This window comes from Physeter macrocephalus, chromosome 4 (genome assembly GCF_002837175.3).
Source record: "Physeter macrocephalus isolate SW-GA chromosome 4, ASM283717v5, whole genome shotgun sequence".
Lineage (NCBI taxonomy): Eukaryota > Metazoa > Chordata > Mammalia > Artiodactyla > Physeteridae > Physeter > Physeter macrocephalus.
Window position 1 is genome coordinate 1227761 of NC_041217.1, and position 7465 is coordinate 1235225.

The 7465-nt window shown below is 60.6% G+C and overlaps 1 long non-coding RNA gene across 1 annotated transcript; it reads left to right on the forward strand.

Moving 5' to 3' along the window:
• The first annotated feature begins 3858 nt into the window (after positions 1 to 3858).
• LOC129392025 (uncharacterized) lies at positions 3859 to 5964 on the forward strand. Its single transcript, XR_008616973.1, has 3 exons — positions 3859 to 3967; positions 4953 to 5036; positions 5669 to 5964. It is a non-coding gene; the product is annotated as an uncharacterized lncRNA (long non-coding RNA).
• Positions 5965 to 7465: the final 1501 nt, after the last annotated feature.

The window sequence follows — 7465 nt, forward strand, 5'->3', positions numbered from 1 at the left end:
CACACACACACACACACACACACACACACCACCACCCCACCCCACCCCACCCCCGCCCCCGCCCCCGGCGGGCCCTGCACTCCCCCGGGTGTCTCACCGTCACCAGCCCCAGCCCCAGCCCTCACCGCCTCCTGATGATTGGATGCGTCAACCGCTGGCGCCCGCAGATACGCAGCCACACCCAGGGCAGCTGGCACCCCGGCAGTGTTTCTGTTCTGAGCTGCTGGGCTGGGCACCGGTAGGAGCCAGGATGCTCGGGCCCGGGGGTGGGCTGAGACCCTGCCGGGAGGCAGAGCCCGGTCTGCGTGGCCCCTCGCCTCGGCCCGGACTGCCCGTCTGGGTGCCTTCTTATCAGGAGCCCCAGTAACAAGCAGGCCGGCGCCTCGGCATCTGTGCTCAGCGGGGCCCTGGGCTGCAGGCTGCTCCCAGAGGGTCTGTCATCTCCCACTGACCCGGCCTGAGCTGGGAGCCACGGGGGGGGTCACTTGCGGCCTGTCTGCCTGGCAGGCACTCAACCCCATCACAGCCGTGCCCCCCCGGCCCAGCTCGCACGCTGCCCCTCCCCACAGGTGTCCTGAGCTGGGCGTACCGCTGCCCCCGCACCTCGTGCCGCTCAGCACATCTTGCGTCCCCCAGCTCGCTGTAAGGTCCCCGCACCACCGGCAGGCCTGGGTATCACAAGGGCCGGCGAGTGTTCGCCCATCCAGCCACGTTCCGTGCGTTCTCTTACGACGTCCTGCGGCCAGAGGCGTCTTTGGGCACTGTGTTGCCCCCCAACCCTCCTTCCAGGAGGTACTGTCATCCCAGAGGCCCTGCTGGGGTTGGAGCTGGACCTGGGCCTGTTGTGACAAGGAGCTGGGGAGGAACTGGGGGCTCCCCAGACACCCTGACTCTCAAGCCATCTCCAGCCTTAGCTCTGCACTGGCCACCACGGCTGCAGAGGAAGCGGGGGGAGGGCCAGGCGGCCGGGCTCGGCTCACTCCTTCCCAAAGGCGCCTCTCCACACGCTTCGCATCTGCCAGCGTTGGCCCCCTCCTGCCCCAAGGAGACCCTGGGCGGCCTGGCTTCTGTCACGGAGGGTTCTGTCCCCCACCCCACTGCCTTGGAAACTGGTGACTTCTGAACTCTGCTTAAGCCAGATAAAACCATGCCCACTGCCCTCAGCTCAGCACTTGGGCTGGGGAGGGTGGGCAAAGTGACATAGAGACAAAACTTGAGGCCTTTTAGGACACGGAGCGCTGGGGACCGCAGAACAGTGGAAGGCGAACGTGTGGCCCAGGATGAAGAGCTTTGCTCCTAGGCCAGCAAAGGGAAATCATAGGTGGCCCTCAGGAGCGAGTGCTTGTTGGATCACTGGCTGGCTTGGACAGTTTTTGCCTCTGCTCTTGTCTTTTTGCACATGGATTCATGACCCTGTTTCATATTTACCTAGTTCTTTAGTCTACAAAATGGTTTCCTGTCCTGATCTCTTGGGGTCTGCCCATCCGTTTCCCCAGAGAAGTGTCCGCCCCCATTAACGCCCCCATTGGGAGGATGGGGCCCAGAGGGGCTGCAGGGACTCGGTGGCCGAGCTGAGTCTCAGGGGTGCTTCCTGCAACGCCGAGCCGAGGGCTTTCCCCCGTGCCCGCCCACCACACGGCACGGGACAGTCTGGGGTGGACAGACCTGCCGAAGCACACGGTCGTTGGGGGACACTCTGGCATCCCCCAAAGGAGATGTGTCCGTGACCTGACCACAGAACCCAGGAAGGGGACCTTATATGAGCAAAGGGTCCTTGCAGATGTAATGAAGGTAAGGATCTTGAGATGAGGTCACGCTGCGTTTTGGGTGGGCCCTGGAGCCCATGACGAGCGTCCTTCCAGGAAAAAGCAGAGGGTGATGGAACCAGAGAAGAAGGCAGAGGGTGGGGGGGGGGTGCAGCCACAAGCCCAGGACGCCAGGACCCCCAGAGGCTGGAGCACGGGGCAGATTCCTCCGCAGAGCCTCCAGGAGGAGCCAGCCCTGCCCAGACCTTGATTGTGGAGTTTTGACCTCCAGACTCTGAGAGAAGGCATCGCTGGTGTGAGGACACCAAGTTTGTGGTGATGCGTGCGTCCACCCTGGGAAACAGAGACACTAACTCCGAAACGCTCTCGGTCACCTGGCCTGAGCTGTCGGCCTCCCGGCAAGCCCAAGGGGCACCTGGCTGGTGGGGGTGTGAGAGCCAGGGCTGGTCCCTGGGGCCGGGGAGGGGCTCCGGGATGACACAGCCCCTCGGCAATGGCAGCACGCAGGGGCCAGCAGCTCCCGCCCAGCACTGGACGGCCAACCTCTCGCCCCTTGCCCTTTGCCACCGACTTTTTGTGTGGTTTCACTCGTACCCAGAAAAGAATGTGCTCCGAGGGCTCTGGGAAAAGTAGCCACGGTGATGTCACCTCCCTGGGAGGAATTTACAAAGCCAGGTACACACCTCGGCCAGGAAGTCAGCCTCGAGGGCCCACCCCACGGGGGGCCATGGCTTTTACATCCCGCTTAATGGGAAGTCTTTAGGCAGCTACTGCGGTGCAGCCACAGTTAAACCCGACACGCAGACATAATGGGGCCCTGTCTGCTGATGGGCCTTTCACTCTGAGAGCCCGGGCAGTTTTATGCATCTGGGAGGCCCCGATGCCTCTTTTCAGTGGGTAAACTGGGGTGCTTCTCTGGGAGGAAAGCCAGAGCAGGTCTCCAGTCCAGTTACTGATCTGTGTTACTGGCCTAGAACTTGGTTCCCGAGGTCCATCCTCATGGTAGGATGGTCCACCAGGCTTCAACAGGAAGCTTAGTTTCGTTTCGTTTTGTTTTTTTCAGAAATTTCCTCAGGATTTGCTGGACCTTCTTACAGACAGTCACACTGGGGCTCGGCTGGCTTGGCTTAAGGAGCAGTGGGAGGTGGATAGGAGAGGGGAGGGTGGGTTTCGAGGGGGAAAGAGCGCTGCCCTGGGGTCTTTGTCCCCCACACTACCTGGTACGAAGCAGCTGCTGCGGCCTCTCCCGTTGCGGAGCACAGGCTCCGGACGCGCAGGCCCAGCGGCCATGGCTCACGGGCCCAGCCGCTCCGCGGCATGTGGGATCCTCCCGGACCGGGGCGCGAACCCGTGTCCCTTGCATCGGCAGGCGGACTCTCAACCCCCGCGCCACCAGGGAAGCCCTGTTATTTTGATATTAACATTTTGATATGTTGATAGCCACAGCAAGTATTTGGTGTCCTCCTACAAAGCAGGCACAGTCTGGGCCCTGGACATAGACCATCTCATTTGAATATTTATGATCATCCTATGAGGTGGGTACCAGCATCATCATCTTTCTTTTTCAGATGAGGAAACAGGCTCAACACGGTCACAAGGCTGGTAAGTGGCAGAGCCAGGGCCGAGCACAGGCAGCCTGGATCCGGCACCTGGGCACTCGGTGACGGTGCCAGGCTACCTCCTTGAGATTTCCCTGTGACGAGCAGCGGCTAAAAGCCTTCCATGGACCAACCTTTTAACAGCATCTGTTTCCATCACAAGGCACGAAAGCCAGGCCACCTGGGATCCAGTTCCAGCTGTATCCCTAACTCGATTCATGATGCTGGACAGGTGCCCTCCTCCGTCCTCCCCACCAAATCTGTAAAGCAAGGAGCTCCCCAAGTCCACCGTAGCCCAAACACTCTATAATGCAGCTGTCAGTTATGGGGGTTTTTAGAGCAGGAGAATCTTGCATCAGGTCTTCTGGACTTTGCCTCTCCTGCCCCAATAACAAGGTGAAGCAAAGTCTGGATGTGGACATGGATGGAGGGAGGGCTCTGCAGACACTATTTTATCTCCCAGTAACCCCCCAGGAGGTATTGTTTTGCAGATGAGAAAACACACTCAGAAACATGAAGTCGGCGGTGCCTCCGGGATCTGACCCCCGACCTGGGAGAAGGAGAGGAAGGTGGCGCAAGCCACAGGTCTGGGGCCACAGGGAGGTTTGTTCTGGCTGGGAAGGTTGGTCTGGGCCACAGCTTTTCCTGTCACCTCTCTCTCCTGCCTGCCCAAGCCCCGCCCCTTAGGGGTCCTGCCCCTGAAACAGGCCAGAGGAGAGGGTCACAGTCCCCAGGTGAGGAACAGAGGTCCCAGAGGCCCCGGAGATGAGTACGCTCTGAATGGCATGTCTTTAGAGGGTGAAAACACCCTAGTGGGTGTGGGTGGATTTGAGTTTAGAGGATGTGGGGTGGTCTAGGGAAAGCGTCTTGGAAGAAGTTAATTTTGACTTGATTCGGAGCAAGATGAGTCAATTTCATCTTCAGAGACATTGGGGTGTTGAGTATGGATGGAGGTCTTATCCTCTGCTGCCCGCCCTGCGGGCTGTCTGGGACCCAGATTCCACTCTCAACGCTCAGGGCTCTCCGAGAAGCGGAATATGGATTCATTCATTTGATGAGTATTTCGTGAGGATCTCCCACGGGGCAGGGCCCGTCCTAGGACACGAGGCCGAAAGAGACAAAGTTCCTGCCTCTATCCAGCTCACCTCCGAGAGGTGGGGGAGGCGGGGACGGCTGGTCCAGGCAGGAGCACGGGCTCAGGTGGAGGCTGAGAGGGTGCCTCTGGGGCTCCTGCTGCTTCTAAGGGTTGAAGCTACTCCTTGCTGTTTCCAGCTCCTCAGGTGAGGGGGCCACCTCCTCCTGAACCCCAAACGGAGCTGGAAGCGGTAGCTTCCTGGGTGGACCCCTGAGCTGGAAGGCACGGCCCCACCTTGCGCAGCCCAGTCCTTCCTCACCTGCCCCCTCCCTGTCCCGGGCAGCTTTGGGCTTCCTGCTCCCGGCTGCCTGGTCTCTTCCAGCTGAGTCCCCGGTCAGCTAGTGGGAGCCCTGGGGGCAGCCCAACTCAGGAGCTGTAGCGCCTTCCCTGGGGGACCCCGCTGCCCCTTCCCCGCCTCTCAGTAGCCTCCCTTCTCATTCTGTTTCCTGCCAGCCCTGCCTGACTCGCCTGGCGCCGATGCCTCCCCCGGGCCTTTGCACGTACGTTCCTCTGCGTGCGGCTCACTCAGGCTGTCACGTAAGTCTGTCCCGAGTGCTAAACGGCTACACGGCAGGCCAGTCCCCGGACAAAACTGTGATGGATGGCCGGGTCCGCTCTCACTCACCCTCCGAGCGGTGGTCAGGGAGGGGTGAGAGAGGGGCGCGCAGGCCACCCATCTCAGCAGTGGGGGAAGGTGCCACAGGCAGAGAGAACCATGGGGTAAAGGCCCTGAGCCTGGCGCGTCCTCGGGGCCCACAGACCGGCGTGGCCTCGGCGTGGGGAGGAGAAGGTGCGCGCACGCGGACACAGGCGGGCAGGGTGCGCTGTCCTGCGCGGCTCTGGGTGATGACGGCAATGTTCTGTGTCTGTGCTGATCGAACCAGTTACAGCTAAATGAAGTAAGCGGTGGGGGGCAGGATAAACTAGGAGTGTGGGATTAGCAGATACAAACCACTACACATAAAATAGATAAACAATGAGGACCTACTGTCTAGCACAGGGAACGCTACTCACTATCTTGTGATAACCTATAAGGAAAAACAATCTGAAGAAGAATATATATATGTATAACTGAATCACTTTGCTGAACACCTGAAACACATTATAAATGAACTATACTTCCATTAAAATTTTTTTTTAAATAAATTAAAAAAAATTCACCTTCTCAGACACACCAGCCACATTTCAAATGCTTCCATGTGTGAATCCAGTGGCCACCAGCACAGGATCGTGCCGGACCCTCTAGACCTCTGCCCGGGGTTTGAATCTTATTCTAAGAGGATTGAGAGGCCACTGAGAGGCCTGAAACGAGGGGGACAAGACCCTCCACCCCTGCCTCCCGCCACCTGTCAGCTCGTCAATCCTGTTTATCCCTGCCGAGGAATTCCCCAACAACGAATGAATTCAGTGCCCTCGCCTGGGACGCTTTGTAGCAGGTGCCTACCTGTGTTACAGTCCCCTTCACCTTCTTAGCCTGTCGCAGGGGCTGTGTGCTATTCGTTTCTCCTTGCTCACCGTCCACACCGCTGGCACACACCGGGTGCTCAATAAACGCTTATTGTGTTCAACCGGGTCCACCCTCTTTGCTCCAGAGCCAGGCCTCTGGGACGATGGGCGCTGAGTGCAGCCCGGTCGAGCCTTTGCCTTTCTGAACACTGATTCCTCTCACGACCTCTGCCTCACCACCTGCTGTCAGGGATGCCCGGTGGGGGAGGGGGGGTGCACCCGCGGCCCCAGCCCATCCCCCCACGCCTCCAGGGAGCCTGGCCTCGCACTTCCCGAGGGAAACCCACATCAGGAAGTCCGAATGCCCTCCCCGCCTGCCCTGGCCTGGTCATCTTGGGAGAAACCAATCTAGGAGGCCATCTTCCCAGGGATCTGAATGGATGGACTTTGTGCAGACCCCTCGCCGAATCCCGGCCCCTCGCTGCCCTCGGCGGAACAGGGTAGGAATGGACAGACCCTGGACCTGACTCCTGGCGTCACCTCACGCCACCCTAGGCGTGGGTGCCCGCAGCCCTGTCGTCCCCGGTCATTCTCCCCGGAGGGTCCAGAGGGGCCGCAGACAGGCTCCCGGCCCCCACTGGGGGTGTGGAAAACGGAGGGGCTGGGAACGGCAGGGGCCACGCCCCAAGCCCTTCGCAAGGACCTTGATGGGACGATGAGAGCGCGTGACGGGGCCCCCCACGCCCGAGGCTGGGACAAGAGGGGCGCCTGTGCCCGTTCTTTGGCCCCTGCTGTGCTCAGCCCAGATGAGGGGGCAGGGCCGGCAGTGGAGGGAGAACAGGCAGAAGACTGGGTACCGAGGCCCGGAGAACGGGGGGGGGCCTGGGTGAGTCCCAGGCGGCTGGGCCGGGGGCGCTGAGGGGCAAGGCCAGGGTGTGCGCTCCATCCCCCAAAGCTCAGAACCTTTCAGGGCTGCAGTTCTGGTCTCCCTGGGTGCGGTGGGTGGGGTGGCGGCCGGGGCGGCTGGCAAGGTGGTGAGTAACCCAGCCGTGGTCCCGCCCGGCCCAACTGACTGCCGTCAGCACTCGATCTGCTTGGGCCCCGCGCCTCTGCCAGCCCCAAATTCCAGTTCTGTGCACCCCACGCCGGCAAACCCAGCACCCGCCTTTGCAGCTGCCCTGCCCCCTGGCCAGCAGTGATGTTTTGCAAACCTGGGATAGGACTTGGGCTCGGGCGGAACCCCAGCCTCAGGACTGGGGGGCGGGGCCGGGGAGGCACATGGCTGTGCAGGACGGGAAGCCGCTGGAGCGCAGACTCCAGGGCCTTCCCAGGAGGCAGCTGGGAAACAAGAACAGGGGCTTTGGGGGCCGCTGCTAGCTGTGTGACCTTGAACAAGCCACTAGACTGCTCTGTGCCTCAGTTTCCTCCTTTGTAACATGAGGTTAGTCACACCTTCCTCACAGGCTTCTTGTGACCACAAACATGTATAAAATATTGATCAAAAGTCTAGCCTGGTGCCT